General features: G+C 39.0%; 1 pseudogene; it reads left to right on the forward strand.

Moving 5' to 3' along the window:
• The window catches only part of LOC142461041 (tetraspanin-17 pseudogene), a 66,190-nt pseudogene extending 40,334 nt beyond the window's left edge, over positions 1–25,856 (forward strand).
• The last annotated feature ends 571 nt before the right edge of the window (positions 25,857–26,427 follow it).

Genomic DNA, 26,427 nt, shown 5'->3' on the forward strand with positions numbered 1-26,427 from the left:
GCTCAGTCTCCATACATTTATTTGTATTTATGTTCCTGCTATTTCTACTGTTGATTTACAATTTTATGTTTGAGAAAAAGGATTGCAGGGTTTTGATGTTTTTGAGCTTGCTAAGACTTGCTTTATGAGCTAACATGTGATCTATTCTAGAGTATGTACTGTGTGTGCTAAAGAAGCTCATATACTGTACTATTGTCAGGTGGAGTGTTCTGTCTTGAAGAGGTCATGCTTCTTGATTGTGTTGTTTAGCTCTTATGGGTTTTTTTAATTGAATTTATTTCCTGATGGACCGTCTTTCCTAGAGAGTGGTGTACTGAAGTCTCCTGCTATTAAATTTGAGCTATATCTCTCTACAACTATGTGAGGATTTGATTGAGGTATTTTGAGTATCTTTCAGTGTCATATAATTTTTGTATGGTTGTATCTTTTTTTGCCTTTAATGATTCTGTAGTCCCTCCTTACCTGTCATGGTGTTATTTGCCCAGAAATCTATTTTATCGGAGATTAATATTGCCTGTCCTGCCTACAGTTGCCATGGGCTTAGTGGGTTTTCACCATCCTTTGTGTTTTAGCTTATTTTTGTCTTTTGATTTAAGACGTGTCTCTCACAGGCAGGCCACAGATAGGTCTCATTTTCTAATACGGTCTGCTTCTTTCTGTCTCTTGATTGGTGCACTTAACCTGTTGACACTCAGTGTCATTTTTGATATATGTAGATTTGTTACTGTCAGTTTGTGTTTGTTTGGTTTGGTTTTATTGATGTATCTTTTCCTCCTTTTCTTTTAGGTTGTTTTGAATATTTCATTATATTGGTTTATGAGCAGTGCTGTTCTATATGTTACACTCAGGATTTCTACTGTTGTTGATTCTCTGTCAACAGTGATTCAATAATTCTATAATTACATGTTTACTTTTGTAATTCTAGTCTTATATTTATGAATTCCTTTAGTTTTCCTTGCCTGCAAATACCTGTATTTCTCCCTGTGTTTGCGGGGTATTTTTTCTGGGCATAAGATTCATGGTTGAAAGTGTTTTTCTTTCCAAATTTGATATATGTCATTCGATTGCCTTCTTGCCTGACTTGTAGGTTTAAGTCCCATTCGTGAATCATATTGGTGGGTGTTGTTCATCCCAAATCCAAAGGTCAGGTGGACGTGAGCCAAATGCTGGGTTCACAGTAAGAAGCCAAAAATGTCCAAACGATACAGCAGATCTTCTAGATTTTTACCAAAGCCTCATCAGGAAATAGAGATCTGACTTTTCAGGTGAGTTGGGCTGTCTGCAACCTAGGACTTTTAAGGCAGCAACCATTTGTCAGAAGATTGCCAACAACCGTTGAGCTAAGAATTGAATGCTTACGCACATGTACTGCGTGGATATGATTGAAACTCATTGCCCTCAACTCTATTTCAATTCATAACGACCCTATAAAACAGAGTGGAACCCTCCCACAGGAGTAACAGATATTTAATGGCATAGACTGCCATATCTTCCTCCTGTGGAGAGGCTAGGGGGGAAAAGCACTGAGCTTTGGGTTACACCTGAGCACTTTAGTCACTGCATTACTAGGACTTCTGAGGAAATTAGATTATATGTGTGAGTGTATCTATCTATATCTATAACATTTCAGATATTAATTGAAAAATAGTCTTTAAAGTATATTCATCGAGTATTAATTAATAACCATGCTATAGTTATGACTTCTTGCCAACGTGGCTCACACTATTGGTCAGGACCTCCAGGTCTTTACCTTCTCATGCTCCATGGGGGAAAACATCGGGGCAAAAACATAGTTCAGTCAGACACACATTCAGGAAAACAGAGACAAAACAATAGCCTTCCAGACCTGCCCCCTTTAAATAATACTGAAATTCTGCAAATGTTGACACGTTGTGAGGAAATAAAGCCTTTCACATTGCTGATGTAACTGAAAATGGTGTAAATATTGTGGCAATCAGAGTGGCGGTTCCTCAAAAACAATAACAATCAAAACCTGAAAATACAACCAATACCCAACAATTCAACTCTTAACTATATACCCCCAAAGACCTGAGAGCAGAGACTCAGACATAGACTCATACATCATTGTTCTTTCTAGCAATGTTCAGAAGAGACAAAAGGTAAACACACCCTCAATAGGCATCAACAGATGAATGGGTAAGCAAAATGGGATACTTGCAGTCAATTGAATACTCTTCCTCTGGTAAAAGATGGATACATAATATAAGATGATGAAGCTGGAGAACATTGCTGCAGGATCACAAAAGGACAAAATAAGTATGACTCACTTATATAAAAAGATAAGAAAATAAAATATATAGAAAACAAAGTTTATCAGTGATTACCAAGGGAGCACTGGTGGTGGTGTTGTGTAGATGGTAGGCTTCTAACTACAAGGCTGGCAATTCCAATTCACTAGTTGCTATATGGGAGAGAGATGAACCTGTCTGTTTCCATACAGATTTATAGTTTCAGAAACTCTATAATAGGGCTCTTTTGAGTCTGAATCACTCAATAGCAGTGAGTTTGGTTTGGGGATTTTTAAGTATCAAGCATGATAGGAATGGGGAAAAACAAAATAAGACAAACTCACTGCCGTAGAGTCAGTGCTAACTCATAGCCGAGTGCTTCTCCCAGGGGCTGCTGGTGCTTTTGAACTGCTGATCATGTGGATCGCAGTCCAACATGTAATCACTGCACCACCAAGGATGGGGAAAGGAGGGGGTAAAGCGGATAAAAATGGCATGTGAATTAAGGGAGGATTGCACAGTCAGTTGTCGTAACTACTGTCAATAAGTTCTACATATATAAAAAGCTAACCTGGCAAAAGTTTTGCAATAGATATATCTGTAACCATAGCAAAAAGAAAAGCTGATCTTTAAAGGTATTAAAGACAATAAACCAGTTTGTTAAGGGTGTGCATATCCAAGGATAAGGACTGAGTGGAAATGCAGAGAAAAAAGTAGCTGGGTGAAAATATAGTCCCAGGGTACTTTCAGCTCTTCATCTGGGGCCTCAGCCTCTAAGTGCTCTGGCTGAGGCTTCATTCCAAATTGTGCTACCTCAGAAAGGACACCTGCTCCAGGATCCCTTTATCTGTTTCCCTCCCCATTAGACCAGCCACCATCTCCTCGGGGGTTTGCTTCCACCTGGAAAGCTGAATCATAAATGTCTCAGAAACTTCCCTCTAAACAGAAGGTCCAATTGTTTAATATAATTATTAATTAACATTTCTACATTTATATTATATCAATATAATAATTAATATTTCTATATGAAAATTTTCTGTATTTAAAATTGATAATATTTTTATAGTCAAACTTTTGAGCATGCAAACATTAATCTGGGTATATAGAATTCTATGATGTTAAATGTCGATCGTGCACTTCAGGAAGGATTCTTCCTGAGCATAATGTAAGTCATTTTGTAATGTGGAACTGTTGATGAAAATTAATAACTGTAGTTGAGGGGTCGGCCACAATCCCAACTACATGGACAGCTGCCCCTCTCCCCAGAAGAATTCACTTCCTTCAGAGGACAGAACTGAAGCTACAGCTCAGGGAGAGGGACATGTCTGATCAGAGCACATGGGAGCAAATGAAAGGGGAGAAAGAGAGAGTGGAGTACATCCTGGCCCATCAAGCCTTCAGGACGATATCTCTGCTCAGAGCAGCTAATGCACAGAGAAGACCATAAGACTGGCCACACAATGAGACACGGCATCCCTTACTGACCCATAACCCTACAGGGGATAAAACTGGAGACACAGTGTGGGAATTGAACCCGATCTCACCACACCACAAAAAAGCAAAACACAAAGGGAGTACAACAGAACAGCAAGGAGAGCAGAGCAAGGAACTCCCCGGGGAATAGCCAAAATAGACTTTGGGGCCAGGTCCTGGTGCCCCATCAGAGTCAACCAGAAAGGCCAACAAACAGACTTTGAACTATTTATAGGCTTTTTTTTTATCATTGGTTTCTTTGTTGTTGTTGTTTTGTTTTCTTTTGTTACTTTGTTTTTCTCTGTCTTGTTTTTGTGCATGTTATTATCTCTGCAGGTCTATCTAGATAAGATAGATGGAGTAAACAAGCCGGAGGAGAAAACAACTGGACCAATGGTTCTGGGGGGCCATGGGAGAGGGGGCGGTGGGGGAAAGGAAGTGGTGTTAACAAACCCAGGGCAAGGGAACAACAAGTGATACAAAATCAGTGGTGAGGAGGGTGTAAGGGGCATGGTAGGGCTTGATCAAGGGCAATGTAACCGAGAAGAATTACTAAAACCCAAATGAAGGCTGAGCATGATCATGGGACAATAGGAAAGTAAAAGGAAATAGAGGAAATAACTAGGAGGCAAAAGGCATTTATGGAGATCTAAATACAGGCATGTACATATGTAAATATATTTATATAGGATGATGGGGAAATATATCTATGCGTATATATTTATAAGCTTAGTGTTAAGGTAGCAGATGGACATTGGGCCTCTACTCAAGTACTCCCTCAATGCAAGAACACTTTGTCCAATTAAACTGGCATTCCATGATACTCATCTTCCCTGACACAATCACTGAAAACAAATGGGTACATAAGCAGATTCAGTGAAGAAAGCTGATGGTGTCTGGCTATCAAAAAATATAGTGTTTGGGGTCCTAAAGCCTTGAAGGTAAATAAGCAGCCATCTAGCTCAGAAGTAACAAAACCTACATGGAAGAAGCACACCAGCCTGTGTGATCATGAGGTGTTGAAGGGATCAGGTATTAGGCATCAAAGAACAAAAAAATTCATATCATTGTGAATGAGGTGGAGTACAGAGTGGAGACCCAAAGCCCATCTGTAGCCAACTGTACCTCCCCTTACAGAAGGGTCACAGGGAGAAGAGCCAATCAGGGTGCAGTGTGGCAACGATGAAACATACAACTTTCCTCTAGTTCTTAAATGCTTCCACCCTCTACCCCCACTATCATGATCCCAATTCTACCTTACAAATCTGGCTAGACCAGAGGATGTGCACTGGTACATATATGAACTGGAAACATGGGGAATATAGGACAGATAAACCCCTCAGTACCACTGGTGACAGTGGCCATACCGGGAGAGTGGATGGAAGGTGGGGTAGAAAGGTGGAACTGATTACAAGGATCTACATATAACCTCTTCCCTGGGGGATGGACAACAGAAAAACGGGTGAAGGGAACTGTCAGACAGTGTAAGATATGACAAAATAATAATAATTTATAAGTTATCAAGAGTTCATGGTGGGGTGGGTGGGAAGAAGGAGGGGGGAAATGAGGAGCAGATACCAAGGTCTCAAGTAGAAAGCAAATGTTTTGAGAATGATGATGGCAACAAATGTACAAATGTGCTTGACACAATGGATGGATGTATGGACTGTGATAATAGTTGTACGAACCCCCCAATAAAATGATTATAAAAAAGAGAAAGAAAAAAATATCAGGAGTACAGCGGGCAACTCCAGTCAAGAACAGCAACCAGGTCGGTCCCATGTGGTTAGGCACACATTATCCACAATAAAGTCATTACATATCAAGAAAAAGAAAATTAACGTTAAAATATAATTTTAAAGTCCAATTATTATTCCAATAGCTTTGCTAACACCCCATGCTCTCATAATGTACAACACACAATAGTTAACCAATAAACCAACAAACTCACTGCCACAGAGTTGATTCAGACTCATGAGTACCCTATAAGATAGGGCAGAACTGCCCCTGTGGTTTTCTGAGACTGTTAACGCTATACAAGTATAGAAAGCCTCATCTTTCTCCCGAGGAGTGGTTGGTAGTCTTGAACTGTTCACCTTGTGGTTAGAGCTCAAGGTGTGACCAGTACACCACCACAGCTCCTAGAACTTAAAAATAACCATAAGCTACTATAGTCTTGCTGGGAGCTGTGTCTTTGATAAAAAATATAAATATTTCTGATGAAATGTATTGAGGTTTATAATAAAGTCATCCTCCAAAAGTGAAAGGTCAGTGTTGTCACTGGGCTTGTATGACTATGGGGAAAGGAGTACATGTTTAATTCTTAAAGATAATAAGACAGATTATGCCACTTTTTAGTTTAAAATGTGCTTAGTCCAACATTTATAAACATAACCAGATAAACTTACTAACATCTGTTCCGTTTATACAAAGAACTGGGTCTAATCATTTTTTGGTCATAGTATTTCATGATTTTAGCACAAGTGAAAGCTATCTAACAAGGAATAATGACAAACTTACCATTTAAATTTTCTTCAGTAATACTGATAATGCCTAAAATCTTTCAGACATTTAATGTGCCCATAACCCTGAACATTTGACAATTTTTACATAATATTCAAGGCAAAGGTGACCCAATCCTCCTCTACTGTTGACAGTGCAGCTCAAATGGAGTCGCAATAAATGAAGCAGGATTATCTAGCCAAGATGGCAAACAACCGATTATAATATGCATCAGAAAATTTCCATAGCGCACTGGAGCTTTGACTTCAATGTCGCATGGATCATGCCTGATTATAAAGCACATGCTTCCTGAGACACCCGATAAATTTTAAAGGACAAGAGCACACAAAACTGACTTCAGATATAAACATCAATCATACATTCTACTTTTCAAATGTACAAAGTCCCATCGAAAGAACCCCCAAAGTACTTTAATGTAGTGCCATCTCCCTTAGTTGTATTCTAACGACTTGAATGAGAGTCTTCAGCTTTAAAAAATCATAGAGCATCGCAGGAAAATACTAAATTTTAAAAAACATATATGTATGGAAATGATCAAGCACCAAGCAGTTGCCTGTGCTGTAAAAACCCACGTAGGACTTGGGCACTGTGTCCTCGATGTCTGCGTTGACGTGGGGTATAGAGAATGCTACTTTTGCCTTTGAGATTTATGGTAGAATAATTGACGAAAGGCTGGGGTGCTTGTTGTCAATGCATAGCCCACCAGTCACCTGTTGTAAATTTAGTTTAGAATGGTGTAATTAGCTGCCACATGGACAGATTTTGTAAATGCTCTTCCTCCTGTGGGGAGCTTGACAATCTGAATGCCATAGAATATCAATACCGATCTTTTACAATCCTTTGCCAGAGTAGCCTCGGGATATGTTGAGCTGGCATGGTAACTGCATTAGAGAATTGAGTTTGTTCTTTTTCAGAAGACAAATATACTATCTTTGAAACCACTTACAAGGGGAAAAAATAGACATTTAAATACTAGTGTATCACACCACCCCAAATTTGTTAATATTAGTAATAAACTAGCATTGCAAAGCTATGGAAGCTGTGCACCCTGAGAGAAAACAGTACTTTCAAAGGCAAGTCCAGCATGCATTACAAATTATATACTTACAGAAATAAAACCAGGCGGGGGGAAAGTGCGGTCTGTAACAGTCAAGTTGAAAACATAATAGTAACATAATTATCTTTTAATTCTAATTTTACAAAAACGTTTTGCGGCCCACTCAGATAATAAAACCCACCATGATGGAGTCCATTTCTGCTCTCAGCGACCCACGACCTGCCAGGAATGAGAAGAAGTGCCCACGGGTCCCCAAGGCCGTCATTCGTATGGAAGCAAAGGGCCCCAGCTTTCTCCTGTGGAGCAGCCCATGGGTTCAAAGGATGAGCTTTCTGTTAGCAGCTGAGGATTTCACCATTGCACCACAAGGGTTCCTGTGGTAACATATAATAACATCAATAAAATAAATGCAAATGTGTTTACAGCTACTTAGATGACTAAAAAAATGAAAGGAGTTTTCTGAAATAGTGTAGAATATTGTAGAATGCAGGAGATTGCAGCTGAGCCCAGAAATAACATTTTGCTAGTTGGCAGCAAAAGAAAATAAACAAATAAATAGAAAATAGCTAGCTAGCTAGCTAGCTAGCTAGGTAGATAGATAGATAGATAGAGATACATAAAAGTTTTATTAAAAATTATTCAAAATCCAGTGGTAAACTTTCAAGGAGAAAGTGATTTTTGTTTATATGGAACAATCTAATGTGTGATGCATATAAAAATTGCTACAAAATATTTCAATCTGGCCACAATCACAAAACTGGACATGATAAATTTATAATTTATACATTTATAAATTATAAGTAATCTTTAGGAAATTAGTGAAAATTACTTAAAAAACAAAGATGTATGTAATCCTTGCTGCATAAATGTTACTATATCTGAAGTAGAATATATATGCCCTAATAAAAGTTGCACATGAATCTTAAAGCCAAAAGAGTTATGAGCTGCAAATTAAGTGGGATACTCTTAGGGCTGCTAACTGCAAGGGCAGCATTGACAATTCCAGTTGCTCCACAAGAGAAAGATGTGGCTTTCTTCTCCAGTAAAGTTAGAGTTTCAGAAATCCATGTGAGCAGTTCCTATGAGTCGGAAACAACTTGATGGCAGTGAATGGTTTTGGAGAAGTGTTCGGTTGTTCCAATGTCACCTTTACTTCGTCCAGTTTGGCTGGCTCTTTGTGGTTTCACCTAGGGGATGCTTCCTCAGAAACCTAACTTCAGATGGAATTGAGGTAGACTGCAGCAATACACACATAGTTTGATTTCCTGCTCCATCAGCTGTGTGATGACTACAGTTTGGATTTTATCTCTGACAATACGTATACTATTTTGAAAGGGACAGAGAAGTCGTCTTTTGGAAATATCATCATTTTGGCTGCTCATGTAAAGGACTTTGCTTGGAAATCTATTCATGGTTTACGTATTAAAGAAAAAATGTGAACCAGATAGTTGATTATGCTAATGAACATGCACAAAAGCAATACATTCTTTTCATAAGTGAAACCTAAGATGGATACTATGCAGTATCATGGGGAATTTTTATGGAAATTTTATATACCACTAAAATTCTTTGTTGTTGTTTTAAATTAATAAATCTTTTTATTGGGGCTCATAAAGCTCTTATCACAATCCGTACATACATCAATTGAGCAAAGCACCCTTATACATTCGTTGCACTCATTATTCTCATAATTCACCTTCCGCTTGGGTTCCTGGAATCAGCTCGGTTTCCCTTTTTTTCCCCTCTCCCCCTCCCTCCCCTCTCCCCCTTCCCCCTGGTCCCTTGATAGTTTATAAATAATTAATATATCTTATCTTACACTCCCCGGCGTCTCCCCTCACCCACCTCCCATTGCCCATCTCCCAGAGAGGAGGTTACACATAGATCTCCAAGATCGGTTCTCCCTTTCTACACCCCCTTCCATCCTGGTGTCGCCACTCCTACCGCGGGTGTTGAAGGGTTTGTCTGTCCGAGATTCCCTGTGTTTCCTGATCCCTACTGCACCGCTGTACATCCTCTGGTATAACCAGGTTCGCAAGGTAGAATTGGGGTCATGATAATTGGGAGGGGAGGAAGCGTTCAGGAACTAGAGGAAGGTTTTGAGTTTCATTGTTGCTACACTGAACCCTGAGTAACCCATCTCCTCCCCACTACCCCTCTGGAAGGGGTGTCCAGCTGTCTACAGGTGGGCATTGGGTCCCCATCACGCACTCCCCCTCATTCACGGTGATATGATTCTCACCACCACCCCACCTTTGTTGTTTGAGACCTGGTCTCCTCTGCCCTTCACGATCACCTGTGTTGGTGTGCTGCTTCCGTGTGGGCTTTGTTGCTTCTGGGCTAGATGGCCGCTTGTTTGCTTTCAAGCCTTTAAGTCCCCAGATGCTATATCTCTCAGTAGCCGGCCACCATCAGCCTTCTTCACCACACTTGCTTATGCACACTTTTGTCTTCAGCGATCATGTGAGGAAGGTGATCACACAATGATTGCTTTTGTTCCTTGGTGTCTGCTACATGGTCCATTCAACACCTTGTATTCGCTTAGGCCGTGTGCTTCTTCTCTGTGGGCTTTGTTGCTTCTGAGCTAGATGGCCGCTTGTTTGCCTTCAAGCCTTAAGACCCCAGACGCTATATCTTTTTGATAGCTGGGCACCATCAGCTTTCTTCACCACGTTTGCTTACACACACGTCTGTCTTCAGTGATCATGTCGGGAAGGTGGGTATCATGCAATGACCGTTTAGCAGAGCTAGATGCTATTGTATTGGGGGGTTATGCATGAGGAGGCCCAATGTCCATCTGCTACCCTACTACTGAACCTATAAATATATGCACATAAGTCTATTGCCCCATAATCATAAATATATTTACATATGCACATGTCTGTATTTAGGCTTCTCTGTATGCACTTTGCCTCCTACTCCTTTCCTCTATTTCCTTTCACTTTCCTCCCGTCCCATTACCATGTTCAGCCTTCATTCTGGTTTCAGTAATTCCTCTCAGTTACCTTGCTCTTGGTCACTCCCTACCAGTCCTCCCCTCCCCTCCCTCCTCTGGTTTTGAACCACTCGCTGTTCCCTTGTCCCTGTGTTGGGCGACACCTCCTCCCTTCCCCTATCTCCCACGCTCTCATGTCCCTCCAGGACTGTTGGCCCCTTATTTTCTTCTCTCTTTGTTTGCCCAGCCTATCTTGTCTAGGTGGACCTGCTGATATAGTAATATGTGCATACAAATGCAGATGACTTTGATAGTGCCCAAGTGGCACATAAGAACATGGCTTTGACAGCAGCAACATCGACACGCTGATAAGCAGAAAAGCCGCTAACATACAAAATTTACAAGGTAAAAAAAAAAGACAAAACAAAAAGATAGCAAATATTAAAAGAAAAATTGCTAGTAGTTCAAGGTCAGTTCGTTGGCCTTTAGGAGTGTTTTCTAGATGTAGCTTGTGAGGTGCCACATCCTGGTCTGAAAGTCCATCCTTTAAACTCCCTTGGGATCCCTTTGCTCTGCTTCCTCCTCTGCTCCATTGCACGCCCCCAATGTTTGGCTCAGTGTGGTGGGGTCAGCTCAGTCGCACATCCCCCACTGTGTCTCAGGTGCTGTCCTGTGTAGGGCCATGTGTTGGTGCAGGATGTGGCATCTCACAGTTATACCACTAAAATTTTTTTGAAAGTAAGAATAAAGAACTGGAATCTCAATTTTTATTAGGTGTCCCTTATTTTCAATATATCATGTTTGTTTTCTTCATTTTAGAACTATGGGTCAAAGAAATAAATTACTTTCTACCCAGTCTCTGAAATGGAATATAAACAGTCAAGAAGTTATTTTTTAAATATTTTCCAAGAGCTATGTGTAATATTACTCCAAAATAAAAATATGTAACAGAGAACTACATCTAGATAGTTGTGTACTGAAGAAACTTATGGGACCATGTAATTGAAAATGCATTTTTCTCTTTTTAATCATATACACCCTGGGTTGTGTGAAAACATTGGAAGCACTGTTATCTTAGTCACACAAAAGCTGAAATATCAATTTCATTATGAGTAATTGTCATCCCCCAATTTAAAATTCTTTTTACTCTTTCCTGGAAAACAAAATCCAAATGGAAAGTTTTCTAACCCAGACTTGCTCAACATGTCCTCATAGACAGTCCAACTTGGCAAAATTCTAGTTATTTCCTTCCACCAAATGTACTTCTGTAACTGCCTATATTGTGTGTACATTTTACCGTTGATTTAATATATTACATATGTCATTCACATATATGTTTCACAGATTGTTATTGTTGTTGCTAGGTGCCATTAAGTGAGCTTCGACTCAGAGTGAGTGCCCGATATGCAGCATTGCCTGCTATTGAGCCATCCTCACAATCGTATGCTGGAGCTCATGACTGCAGCTGGTCAATCCATCTCATGGAAAGTTTGCTTACTCTCTACCAAGTTGACCTTCCCGATGACAGGGCCAAGGTAAGCCAGACAATTGTGGCTTACCATCATTGCTTCTAAAGAGCATTCTGGCTGGACTTTTTCCAAACAAACATATTAGTTTTTGTGGAAGGCTGTAATATATTTAATATTTTAAGCCAACACCATAATACAACTGCATCAACTCCTCTTCTGTCTTCCTTTTCAATGTTTTAAGTTTCATATAAATTTGAGGTGGTTGATTGTTTGGATAATATGCCCTTTACACATCAAAGGGACATATCTTTGCTTTGATAATTTAAAACCATTTGTTTTGTTTGTTGTTGTTTTTTGCAGCAGCAGCAACAGATTTGCATCATGCAAATGCACAGTCTACTTTTTTTACTCTTGCTTTCAGGAGTGTTGTTCGTGAATCCACGTAGAATGAAATCTATTATAACTTCAATATTCTCCCCACTTATCAAGAGGTAGTTTACTGATCCAGTTGTGCAGATTTTCGTTTTCTTTCTGTGAGTTCTGTTCCATATTGAAGGTGTTAGTCTTTAATCTTCATCAGTAGTAGGTGCTTCAAATTCTCTTCACTTTCGTGAGCAAGATGCGCCATCTAAAAACCACCGTCTTCTTTTCTTGATGCTGCTTTCCTTTTATTTAGTCCAGCTCCCCAATTATATGCTCAACAAATAGCATTGAATAAGTGTGATAAACAGCTAAAACCCTGATGAGTAGCATTCCATTTTAAGCTAGTAAGTCTCTCTCCTTTCTATTCTAATGACTTTGTCTTTATCTATAAGTTCCACATTAGCACCATCAAGTGGAATTCTCATTCTTTGCAATTCTATCCATAAAATTTTTATGATACACTCAGTCAAATTCTTTTCTGCAGCTAATAAAACACAGATACACCGATTTCTAATGTTCTCTGCTCTCAGCCAAGATGGATCAGATATCAGCAGTGATATCCTTCAGTCCACACCCTCTTCTGCACTTGGTTTGGATTTCCAGCATACCCAGTCAATGCATGGCTGCAGCGCTCTGACTTCAGCATAAAATTGCTTGCATGAGATATTAAAGATTTTGATTGATAATTTCCATATGCCATTGGGGAATCGATGTGATATGATCTATTTCAATCAGTGTGCCAGGTAGCTGCCTTCTGAATTTCTTGGCCTCGCTCTGTGAGGCCTTCCAGCATTGTGTCCACATTTTAGCATTTCCATGAAATTCTGTGAATTCCTGGAGTCTCAGTTGTTGCCAGTGCGTTCAGTGCTGTTGACCTTCCCCCTGCAGTTCCATCGATTTTTCCCGCTAGAGTCTGCATCTGTTGAAACATCCATTTATCAAATTGTATTCATTCCATTTTCTTGATGTTTCCTGCCTCATTTCTTCTCAGCCCCTCCCCAGAGAAGCCTTCAATATTTCAACTCAAGGTTTAAATTTGTCTTAGTTCTTTCAGTTTGAGAAATGCCAAGGGTTGCTCAAACTCCTTTGACTTTCTGCAGGTTTTGTGTACTTCATGAAACTGTTTAATATGTGTTTCTTAAATTGCATACATACATATTCATATGTACATATGCATATTGTACTGTTTATCATGCATTGTTTATCATTAAAATAGTGTCTTCACTTCCAATATCTAAATATCTATGGAGCCTTTTTTTTATTCCTTTCTTAGTTTTAAGCATCATCCACCTCATTCTTGCTATGGAAAATGAGGATATTTATCGTGGCTCAAGCCTTTCAATCATACTGTATCACAAATTTTAATTAAATTAGGTTTTACTCTTTATAGTACTACAAAAACATAAATACTGTTCAAAGCTGAATGCACTCTAATCTTGTTCATGCTCCGGGGACACTTGCTGGGTAAGCATTGGATTGCTCAGCACAAGGTCAGTGGTTCAAAAATACCACCTGTTCTGGAGGAGAAGACACGACTCTCTGCTCCCTTTAAGGTGTGCAAAACCTCCAAAACAAGATATAGGGCGGCTGTGAGTCAGAATAGCTTGATAGCAGGGAGGTTTACATGTTTTCTTAGCAATAGTAATAGAGTGATTGTTTTCCTTCCTTAGTTTCCTTTATACCTCTCACCAGTCATCCTTTAAATCCCTCTGAGTTGTTGTCCTTGTTCTGACCCTTGACGTTGGCTCCAAATCACAGTGGCCCTATGTAGAGCAGAAGGAACGTGGCCAGTCCTGCTGCAGACGCAGGATCTTTCCTTTGTTGGAATGCAGGCTGCAGTCCCTGAAATCACCCATCTCACGGAGCGTCTTCTTGTTCCTCCACTTTACCAAGCACAATGTCCTTCCAGTCAACATGCCCGAAGCACATGAAATACAGTCTTGTCCTCCTCGTTTCTAAGGAGCATTCTGGCTGTATGTTTTCCAAGACAATTTTTGTTGTTGTTCAGGTTCTTTGCCAACACCATACTTACCAAACCAAATGTATCAATTCTTCTGTGGCCTTTCTTCTTCCTTGTCCAGCTTTCACCAGCTTAAGTGTTGGTGCAAAATACCGTGGCTTAACATCTGACTCTTTGGCACTTCATAGACATTTCATGCAGCAGAGTTGTCCAAGGCAAGGTGTTATTTGATTTCAAAGTACCTGCTTCCATCGGTATTGATTGTGGATTTAAGTAAAATGAAATCCTTAGCAACTGCAATATTATCTCCATTTATCATGATGTTCCCTATTTGTCCTTTTGTCAAGATTTTTGCTTTCTTTACTTTGATCTTTATCAGTAAATCAATCAAGTTCTCCCCTCTTTCAGCAAAGTGGTGTAGCCTGAATATGCCGGGTTGTTGATAAGCCTTCCTCCAGTCCCGATGCTAAGCTTATCTTCTTATAGGCCATACGTATCTCAGTTGATTTGCTTAGAATACAACCGAGTAAGTAGGAAGAAACGATACAGCTGTCACTCACTCTTTTCTGATTTTATACCAAACAATACCTCCTTGTTTTGTTGGAACAGCAGAGCCTCTTAGTCCGTGTATAAGTTCCACATGAGCACCATTAAGTGTTTAGAATTCTCATTCGTTGAAATGTCTCAGTTATCTGTTAAGATTCCCACACTCCAATGACTTTGTATAGTCAGTAAAATAGAAGTAAACATCTTTCTAGTATGCTCTGCTTTAGCCAAGATCCGGTTGATGTCCACAATGATAGCCCTTGTTCCACATCTTTTTCTGAATTTAGCTTGAATTTCTAGCGCGTCCCTGTTGATGTACTGTTGCAATCAGTTTTTCATTATCTTCTGCAAAATTTTGCTGGCATAAGATTTCCTCATTTCTCGGTAGAACTATAACATTCCTCTTAATCACATTAGGTCCATCTATCAGTGCCAGTCTTTTGAGAATCTATTTTATATTACTCCAACTGTTGGTTAGGAATACTCCGTAGCTGTCGCGCCTTCCCTTGGGTAGCATGATGTTGTTATCGGGTGCCATCAAGCGGGTCCTGAGTAGTAGTGACCCGACATAAAACGCAAAGAAACTTCGCAGCATCATGTTAGGAATTGCTTTGACCAGTTCCCATTCCTCAGTTTGTTTCATCGTTAACACTCTCATTTTTTAGACATATGTCAACCTTTAATTTACAAATAACAAGTCTGGGTGCTTAAAATTCCTTTATTCTACCTGCATTATTGATTTTTAGTTTGCATGATTATAAAATACTAAGTAAAAAATAACTGACTTCAGGACTTGAACGTTTTAGTACTTTTTGAAATTCTAAGTATTGTTTCAGTTTTCGTTTGTTTTGTTTTTACTATGTATGTGTGCTTTTCAAAAACATATTTTATAGCATTTTCTGTAAAAGTTTACACAGAGTTAGGTTCCCACTCAACAATTTCTACATAAGTAATTTGGTGCCATTGATTACACTCTTCGCTATGTGTGAGCATTCTCATTGTTTCTGTTCTGCTTGTTCTATTTTCCCTAATAACATTCCCTGTCCCTCTACAGCCCCTTCTTTGTTTTAAAGCTTCTTGCTTAAAGTAAATTGTTGACCACCTGGTCTCATATGTATAAATATACAAATAGTTTAAAGTAGCAGTGTACTTATGGGTGATGCTCACTATTCTGTGTGCCACTTTGTTATTTAGTTAAAAGGTGACCACAAGGGTGCATTTCAGTTCAAGGTTTCTAAAAGTATCTTAGGGAAACAGCCTCAAAGGATTGCAGAGTCTCCACAAATCCAGTGTGTCTGGATTTGTTATTACTATTATTTAGGAATTTCAGATTCTGTTCCATATTTTTTCTCCTATTCTATCAGGGACTGCCTATTATAGCCCTAATTAAAATAGTTGGTGTTTTTAGTCCAATATCTTATTCTTCTGGTCTCAGGGTAGATGAGACCACAGTTCAATGTTGTTATTGATTAACCTTATGCTTATTTCAGCTACTCGCCCTTATATTTCCCCATTTGAAAACTTTTGTAAGTAATTTATTTATTTGAAATGTTAATTGCATGATCCTGTGTGGCAGGCACTGAATAGATAACTGGAATCTTGATAGTGGGGGGAGGGGAACAGGGGAAAAATCTCTACCCTTGTAAAGACATATTATATTATAATGTAAGTGCCTCCAATTTGAATTATAACCTACAGCCTTGGGAATTGCCAGCCTCTATGACCTGTGAATTTCCGTGTGATAAATCTTTCTGTGTATACACAGAAGATTCAAGGTTTTGCTTCTCTAGAGAACCCAGCCTAAGCCATCATCCATTCTATTACCACTCGTAATGTTGCAATAAATGCCAATTAGCCATCGGTTTCACCACTCATACTTTCTACCACATTTTTCATAATGTGGTAGCTTGCATGCGATGCTGGCTGGATTTATAGCACTGTTATGTAAAATGCAATAGGGTCATCGGTGGTGATCAGGTGAGCTTCTTAATGAAGATGGACCGGGATACAGCACATGATGTAATTTTGGAAGACTCATACAGCACATGCAATGATGAAAATACAGGAAGATCACAGGCCAGCGGGAGCAAGACCGTGTGGACCCAGTGGCAGTGGAAGCATCTGCAGGGTTCCTGCAGGGCTCAGCCTGGCTGCACATGACTTGTCAACAGAAGGTGAAAGCAGTCCTTCCCTGATCACCCTCCAATCACACTAAACTCGATCGACATGTTCATATGGGGGCATGATGGCACACACAGACCTATCACGCTGATGACCATGAACATGTGGCAGGACTGGGCAGCATTTCCTTCTGCTTTATGGAAGGCCACAAAGAATCTGAGTCAGAGTCAGCTTGATGGCATCCAGCAACAATAGCAACAGCCATACATTAGCCAGAGTTGAGTCTTTTGTCTTGAAGTCAAATCCCGTATAAGGTCGTGTAAAAGCTGAGTTTTTCAGCACAGTTTTTATGCAGTTGTGTGGTAGAAATAGGTGCCTTGACTGATATTTGGGTCGGCTTATACGCGAGTATATACGGTAACCTTAATTGTGTACCTAAGGATAAAAATGTGGGGATCATCAACACTTAGATAGTATTTAAAGACAAGTGAGGGAATGAGATTTCCTGAAGACAGAACGCAAGGATTCAAGAGGTCCCCCTGTTACAGAAGAAGACAGAAACCCAAGCGAAACAGTCATTGTGAAAACAAAATTATATCCCAAAGCACCTTGTTTCTAGAAGATGCATCCAGTAATGTGAGAACAGAAAAAAGTTGTTTGGCTTTAGGAATTTGGGGCCATTGGTGATGTTAGTGAGTGTCTACCTGGTGAACTTGTGAAAACTAATGGCCAGCTGGAAACTCTTATAGCATCAATAACGAGGAGGAGATGAGGAATTTTAGATAGAAAGTTTAGCTAATCTTTTCAAGAAGTTTTGCCAAGAAGGAAGCAGAGAAATGGGAGGAACAGCTTTTGGGTGATGTGGGATCAAAAGTGATGTTTGTCTTTTTTTAAAAAAAAGGAAGAAGGAAACGGGGTATGATTTAAGTCTATGGGAATAATCCAGAAATAAGAAAGTTAAATTTTTGATTTAGGAGACGCATGGTAATTACAAGGGTGAGGTTCTGGGAAAGCTCAGAGAGGTTAAGATTTAGAGAAAATAACCTGTAGCTGTGTGATGTTAAGACTCCTGCTTGTTTCTCTCTGTTGGCTTGGTTCATGCCAACATTTCCATGTGTATTGAACTGGGGATTTAGTAACACCAATCTATAAAAGCAAAGAGGAATTGCAAACTGCTTACACAATTCTATAGACATAATTTAAAACCTACTAAATAGAAGTCTCCGTGTTTTGTGTAATTAGAAATGCAAAGATAATTAAAATGTATAAAATGTAATCCTAATCCCATAAAACTAAAATGAAAAAGCCTACTAATAGTTACTCACAATAGGATTCCCTGAACATGACTGATTAAACTGACATGAGTTGTAAATTGAGAGGCTGAAGCATCAGAGTAATTTGCTACATTTTATAGGACTTATAACAGCCCTTGGAATAGACATCAACTCAAGGGAACTCACGCTTTGCCTTGAGTCAGAGTCTTCACTGAGCTTTATCATGAACAATTGAATTTTAGCCTCACTGAAATGAGGGAGAATGGTACCGTTTTATACTGGAAGAAACTCAACTCAGGCAAAACAAAAAGAAGGGAGGGTCAGAAAGAGGAAGGAAGGAAGGGAGGGAGAGGGGAAGTAAGAAGAGAATATGAAATAAAGGGAAGGAGGGAGAGAGGGAGAGGAGGGAGTAAATCCAAAGTTATCATCTAGTTAATGGATCCATCAAGCCAGAACACAGGTCTCCCAATTGTTCCATTCCTACACCGCGTTGCCTGGGCTTGCGTCTTGCTGCCATTGGATTGAGTAAGAGTGGCTCTGGGGCTAGTATTTCTGTTTTGTTCACTTTGCTTCATTTTGGTTTTGCTATACTAGAGAGCACCCACTTCTTGGATGTCACTCAGCCATTAGGGCATGAGTGTCTCTCAGATGCTTCTCTGGAAAAGATCACTGAAGTATATCACCGCTCCTCATACTCAACAGAAAACAGTTTCTTCTGCTTTACTTCTTTAAATGATTGGGAAAATGTGAGATATCTTTGAGATTGACATGCATTCTCAGAGAAATTCACAGAGGGAAAGTCAATGAATTTGTATTCTATCCTCATCTGACAGTGGGGGGATCATTGATCTGTGAATAATTTTCTATGCATAATTTGCAGACCTGGACTCCCTACTTTTTAAAATTACATCATTCAGTCAGGGCCTTGGGGCCTTGTATTTCCAAAGGGAAAATTTTAAAAGAGAGCATGCCTAGTAACACATATTTCCATTCAGTGCTTAAAAACTAGGCATGTGTCCCTACCTAGCTTCAAAGCAGGATGGGAAATGTAGTCCCAGAATGGGGTACCAGGTTGCAGGAACAACTCCGTACAGAAAAAGAAGAAGCAGAGATTTTGTATGGATGAGTAGCCATCTCTGCCTCAGTGTTGAAAAAAACAAACAAAATTTACTATAATCTAGTTGTAAGAGCAAGTAGATGGCTGATTCATAAGAGAAACTGTACAGAATTTACCCTGATAAAAACACCAATTCCATGCATATGCAAATTATCAAGGCAGTGCAGAGAAGATAGGGAGACAGGTTCCAATAATGATTGAATGTAATTTTAACTTGCTGTGTGATCATGCTTAGACACTTTCACTCCATCTGAGCTTTGCAGAACCACACCAGCGAAAGCTGCTCACTTGCTGTCATTGAATCCATTCCCGTTCACAGTGACCTTATAAAACAGGGTAGAGCTGCTCCTGTGGGTTTCCGAGATAAACCTGCCAGTGTCTTTCAACACCAAAGTGATTCGCTTCTTCAATTATCGATCGCTATATTTAGCTTCTGTTCAATAACCGCCAACTCAGTATAACCCAGTGTGTTGCAGCGTAGAACTACTCCACAGGATTCACTTGCCCGTAAATCTTCATGGAAGTCATTCGTTACCCTTGCTTTCTGTGAAACCTCTACGTGGGCCTTAATCGCCAAACTACGGTTAGTTGCGGATCACAAACTGCTTGCACCCCCAGTCTCCTTTCAACTATGAGTTAATCTGCAAAGGTGTCATAGCACAACAGAGAAGTCATAGCCAATAGCGCTCGTTGTAACTTTTTCCGCTTTTTAAACTGTACTGGAGCTAAGGAAGTGAAATATTATCTCCTAGCTTTACAGCAACTAAAATGTCATGGCGCTAAGCGGATTCATTTGGATAGTCACATATGAAGTCTTTAAACGTGAATAAAATCATATTTCAGAAGCTTCTATTGGAGTCCACTGCATTAAAGTCAATTTCACAATAAAACAAGTCACAAAAGCATTTTGATTTCCTAGTACATATACAAGTCTGTTTACACTATACCGTAGTCTATTAAGTGTGCAGTCGCACTAGGAGGACATTTAAGTATTGTTAGAATTACCAAAATGTGATCGGGACACAAACTGATCAAGCTGTTGGGGGAAATAAAAACAACAGTACCAAAAGGTTATGCTTGACTCAGGATGGTCACGAGCCTCCCATTTCTAAGAGCCACGGTTGCTGTAAGGCACGATAAAGTGAACCGTCTGTATAAAGATACTTGGTTTCACCTCTACGCTAAAACCTAACCCACGTTTGTTGCATCATCGCTGATTCAAAGTGATGCAAAAGAGTAGAACTGCCCCATGGAATTCCCAAGGCAGGCTGGCGTATCTTTCACCTCAGGAGCAGCTTGTGGGACTGGTGGATTTGATCTGCCAACTTCTCAGTTAGCGGCAGAGCACTAAAACCACAGTGCCACGAGGGCTCTCTTTCTTCACCTCCAATACATAGAAGGCCTTCAGAGACATTTGTTGGAATGAACTAAGTACATTTTCATAAAAATCTTTGTTGAACTGTGGAGATATATAAGTGAGGTTGCCATAGGGATTCTGAATGAGGCCTTTTCCAATTCAATATTTTTATTAATGTGGAGGGGGAAGATGGAGATTGAGAAACATATTCATAAAATTTTAAGATGGATCCTAGCTGGGGAGCAGTGGCAAACACTAGGGAGGCCAGAACTATAATCCAAAGAAGTTAGAACTGTCTACATAAAAAGAAACTTGGCCTTCGAAAATGCAAATGACTAGATGTGGAAGAAATGTTATGAATTATGTCCAGGCAAGGGAATAAAAGAAATCTGAAGTCTAAGGGCAATAATAATTTGCAAATTAGATCTGTGTTTAATGTGATAGGGCTGTAAACAGAGCCAGAGTTCTTTTGGCCTGAATTTAGGAAGCTTCGTGTAATAAATGGGCCAGGAAATTAGTTATTTCTCTCTGAGTGATTTTAAAGATTTTCTGAATTTACAGTGCTCTAATTTCATCAAATATATTAGAAACAAAAACTAAGATATGATCCATAAAGGAAGCACAAATATGAGTAGGATTATGTCCACGCACTAATGATAATTTTAAGTACTTTACTGACACAAATGGCTGAGAAACAGCCTAGTGCACTGCTTATAATTTGATTTCCTTTTCAAAGCTATCACTAAAGGTGGATGTTTTCCTTTTATTTTACTAATGACAAGAAGAGCTCAAATAGTCTTGCAATTTGTTTGCCAACCTAGTTGGTGGAACCCAAGCACCCTGTTTCCAACTTCTACACCAAGAAAAAAAGTATGTGCCATTTAATTAGACTCCATAAAGCATGATAATCACTCTGAGGACTAAACTACACCTGACTCAAGCCATGATATTTTCCATATCATATGTATATGAAAGTTGGACAATTAAAAAGAACAGAAAAGAATGGACACCTTTAAATTATAATCTTGACAAAAAACATTGAAGATACCTTGAACTCTTTAGAAGATCAAGCAAATCTGCTGGAAGAAGTACAGCCAAAAATATTCCTTATAAGCTACGATGGCAAGACTTTGTCTTACTTATTTGAGACGTGTTATCAGAAGGGTCCTAGACCTGAATATGAGATTGATTAACCCACTAGCTACAACCACGGACTCAAACATAATAGTGGATATAAGGATGGCATAGGACAAAGGAATGCTTCATTCTGGCGTGCGACGGGTTGTTATAAATTAGAGTCAACTCAACAGTACATAACAACAGTATCATTTATCTGTCAAACCAAATGTCTACTTTTACCAGCATGAGTTATGCTGGTTTATGAGAAGACATCTACAAGGAAACCAAAACACGTGTTACAATATAATATCCCGTTGCCCTGGACAAAGGGCTCAGTTGCCTGGGCCATACTTTTGAGTTTGGTTTTGAAAACCTTCATCCCATTCACTCTGTTTCCTACTTCTAAGATAAAATAGTTCTCTACCTTGACATGGGCTTCATTGTCATTCCGACATTGATTTCATCCATCTTCCTCCACCTGATCTACCTTTGTGCATTCAATTTCCTCTTCTGCAGAAATAATCACAACTAGTTCTTATAAGAGTCAAATGAGCAAACATCTATAACATAGTCTGCTCTCAATCAATGGTCATTAGAATCACTGTCTGTGCGATGAGTATTAGATATAGGCATATTATTCAGTATCATTGCATTGCTCCCAGCCCATAGGGACCCTATAGGACAGAGAGTGGAACTGCCCTTTGAGATTCCCTAAACAAACCTTTACAAAAGCAGAGAGCCTTGCCTTTCTCTCTCAGAGTGGCAGGAGACTAGGAACTGCTGACCAACGAGTAAGTATGACGAGAGCAAGATAATACTAGTGGGTCTCTTTTTGCACACGTAGTATGGCAATGGAGCCGCGCATTTTCCCTCGGCACAGAGAATGCCATATAGTCCATCTTTCTCCCTGTTCCTGTTCTTCTTCTTTCCTGCATTCTGTCTTTGCCTCCACCCCTCACACTTTTGAATTATTTATATATAACCTCACCCCTATTGTTTTTATTCACATGAGGCAGGAAAATGCCTTATTCAAATTTTAATTCCCAAATATCAACAGAGTGTCTTACTAGTTTTAGAAATTCAGTATGTAGCATCATAAATAAAATAAAAAAAAACCTTTAATTAGCAACAATAATGTTTAAAAATTTTTAACTGTACAAAAGGAAAATTAACAAATACAGAACACATATTTTTTCATTTGTTTTATATCTGTGTTTTAATTTTGAGAATCAAGGTACTGATTGATATATCAAATACTCTGATTACTTTTAATCCAGGATGAAATCTTCAATAATTTAATAAAAAATGCATGTAAGGCAGAAAGTAAAGTTTAACAGCTATTGAATTTTATTAAGCCTTAGGCAAAATCACCTTCAGATCAAAGGAACTTTCTTTAAAGAGAAAAAAAAGATGATCTGAAAAGTGCTGGTAAATGCAGAAGCAGTTTAAAATAGTCTACTTTCTTTAAGAAACTATAAAAATCTATAATGTAGCTTTCATAAAATCTACACATAACTAAAATGGAAAAAACATTCAGAATCATGATTTGTTTCCCAAATGGGCTTGTATCATCTGATACTTCTTGCAGTACAGTGAGTGAAATCTCTTTATTGAATGCTGGAATTTAGGAATGGAAGAAAACAGAGATAAAATTTATAGCAAGTCACCAGCTGAATTATTTCAGTGTGCACACACATATTCAAACCAATAAACAATTATTCACTTAGTTTATGACACATTTTTCACTCTATTTTGATGTGGTCTATAGACTGGCCTTTCTATTATGCCGATGAAAATCTAACACCCCAATTAAAACCGTGGTCATAATACATGAATATGATCATCAGAATAGCATTCTGGGAAAGCAACAAAATTGAAGATAGCTCCAAGGCCCAATCATTAACATGAGTCCATGTCATCGATGCAGATGGTGAGGAATTGGAAGAATTTGGAAACAACAGGTACCTTGACTAGGAGGAGAATGGGTAAAAAATGTACACAAGATGAGGAAACAAAAATACACAAGAAATTCCAAATTTATTATAATTTAGGGTTCTTTGTTTTTTCTCTGAACTGTTTCAGATATAAATATTCAATAATTAATTACAAAAAGCCTTTGTTCTGGAGGTCAAGATAGAATGCTGCCATCTAGAAAAGATTTAAGATTTGTACAGCAAGACACCTGAAAGCTCAAGTAGTAACAAGAGTAATCAATGAAGAGTGCACTTTTATTGGGATTCCAGGATTAAATTCTGTAGTTTTTACTTAGACTATTATTGTTAGCACATAAATTTAGTTTGAAATAGAAAAGAGGAAGAGAACTATTAAGCTCAAATTCTCACCTCAAATATTCTTATAAGATAGACCCTAATCAACATTACTTTTAACAATTAACTTTTAACATAAACAATGAACAACTTTTAAGTTTTAACAATTACTTTTAGCATTAACAGTCTTGATCTCTGGCACTATAGTTGAGAAACTAACTTACAGCCTTCTTTGTGTCATATTTATATACTTTGATTAACAATTAAGTTGTGAACTATGATATACATACAGATTCTCTGGTATTTTAAATGAAGCAAATAGATATACTTTTTAGTAATAACATCTGTTTTTGTGAGCTCTTCCGAAATAAACCTACTATTATAAGATATAAAGAGATGCAGAAATGTTTTTCTATGGTCAATTTTTTAGAAATTAATATAGAATATAATATTATGAGTGGGGCAAAGATAATAACCTTGCTACCATTATAAAATGTTTGATTCATTTAGTAATTCTACAGTCATTTTTATTTATTAACTTAGGCAGATTTATCAGTGACTCTCTAAGTTCCAAATTGAGATCAGAGTTAGTTAACAGGGCATACCTTTTGCTCTCAATAAGAAAGAATATGGAGCTATAATATCTTTTCACTCATTTATTTGTACACACATTGATGTGTTTGTCTATTCACTGATTCACTAACACCATTTTAAACATCCCGTATTTGCATAGCACTTCTCTGGGTTAGGATGATCTTAAGATTATTATGGAAGTCAAAATTTGCAAGAGCTCAGGTCTCTTACAGAAAGAAGACATGCTCAGTCATAGTTGCAAGTTTCAAAGATCAAATGAAAATTTCTTAAGTGGGCATCAAAAGTATACTATGTAGAATAGCACTTGGGAGTGCCAGTTTTATCATGGCAAATCCCCCAGATAAATGATGCTCTTTTTTCATACAGTCTGTAAGAACACTTCCTACTATGATCACAAGCTGAGGTCATGTTAAGGTTAGCCCACAATAGACCTGCATGAGTCTACCTTCTACCCACTGAAAATGCTGCACCACCCCTGAGCCAGCCACACGTTTGGACCTAAAACTTGTCTTTTTCTAACATAAAGGCTTATCATTGCTTCTTGATTTGATTTAAGTTCAAATTCTCATCCTAGCTATTGCCCTACCCCTCCTAATCCCTAGAAGCCCCCAAAGCATCACATCATTGTGCGCAAGATACACCAACTAATTCCATGCCTCCGGAAGTACGACTCAAAAGACCTAGGACTCTAGTGAAAATGTACAGGAAGGAAAAACCTGGATATTAGTCACCAATGATCATTTATGCTATTATAATTAAAATGATATCTATTTTTTTAAAAATGAATGATTATATCTATTCCTTGAATAAATTTAAATGTGTTTTCTAGATTTGACTGCGGGACTCAGTTACACTCCCATTTTCTTATAAAAGTGTTGGGAAGACCCACTTGGCTATTCTGAGCAGGGACCAGCACTTCCCCAAACCCAAAATTGGCTGCTCTGGGAAATCTTCCTGATTGGCTTCAACTTTGTCTTCCGAGTCCTGGGAGCTTTTATCCTGGCTATCAGTCTGTGGTTCTGTGGGGAGCAGGGCATGCTCTCCAATTCCCAGGGCTGTTGGATCTCTATGACTTGGTCGCATTTGGCTGTTAGTGGAAGTGAGAGGTGTCTTATTGGTAGTGGACTTCGCTGGATGCATCAAAGCCCTGTGGGAGAACATCTTCCCGCTCAAGTTTTGCTCTGCGTTCCTTGGCCTCATATTCTTCCTGGGCCCTGGAGCTTGTGACTGGGATCTTGGCCTTGATCTTCAAGGACTGCACTCAAGACCACCTCATCCTTTTCATCAACAGCAACATTAAGACCTTCAGAACTTCATTGATTTTGCTCAGAAATACTTTTCTTGCCACAGAGCTCAAACACCCAATGAGTAGAACTTCAACATCGACTACACCTGCGCTGACAAAACAACAAAAAAGAAAATCCTACAAATAGTTCCAGGTCTGTTTGTTGACTTTTATGAGTGTTTTCCAGTGGAGTCTGAAGGCGTGCCATGCTCTGGCCCTGAAGTCTAGTTTTGGTATTCCTCTGGAACTTCATTGCTTTGCTTTCCTTGCTGCTCTGTTGCACGACCTTAGTATTAGTTTGCTGCTTCATGCCAGTATGTTGTGTTCACATCTTGGTTGGAGTCTGGTCCCTCTCTCCCTCTCTTGTGGAGATATAAGCAATACCATCCCCTTAGGTGAGTTAGTCCCCTATTACCTCACTACCCATGTGTGTTGTTTTTTGGGGTTTTTTTTCCACTCCTTTTTAGTGGGACGCCATATGTATCACTGGATTAGGTGTGACCCCTGCCATAGTACCTGGATTTCACCTCAGAATGTATGCTATAGTGGATTTTTCCCATTTGCCCCTTTTACTTTTTAAGCATATCTCAGTGGGTTCGTGTTGTACTGTTATTTTGTGCTGGGCTTCAGTTGCTGAGCATGATTCCTGCATTGGGTC

This window comes from Tenrec ecaudatus, chromosome 11, assembly GCF_050624435.1.
Source record: "Tenrec ecaudatus isolate mTenEca1 chromosome 11, mTenEca1.hap1, whole genome shotgun sequence".
Classification (NCBI taxonomy): domain Eukaryota; kingdom Metazoa; phylum Chordata; class Mammalia; order Afrosoricida; family Tenrecidae; genus Tenrec; species Tenrec ecaudatus.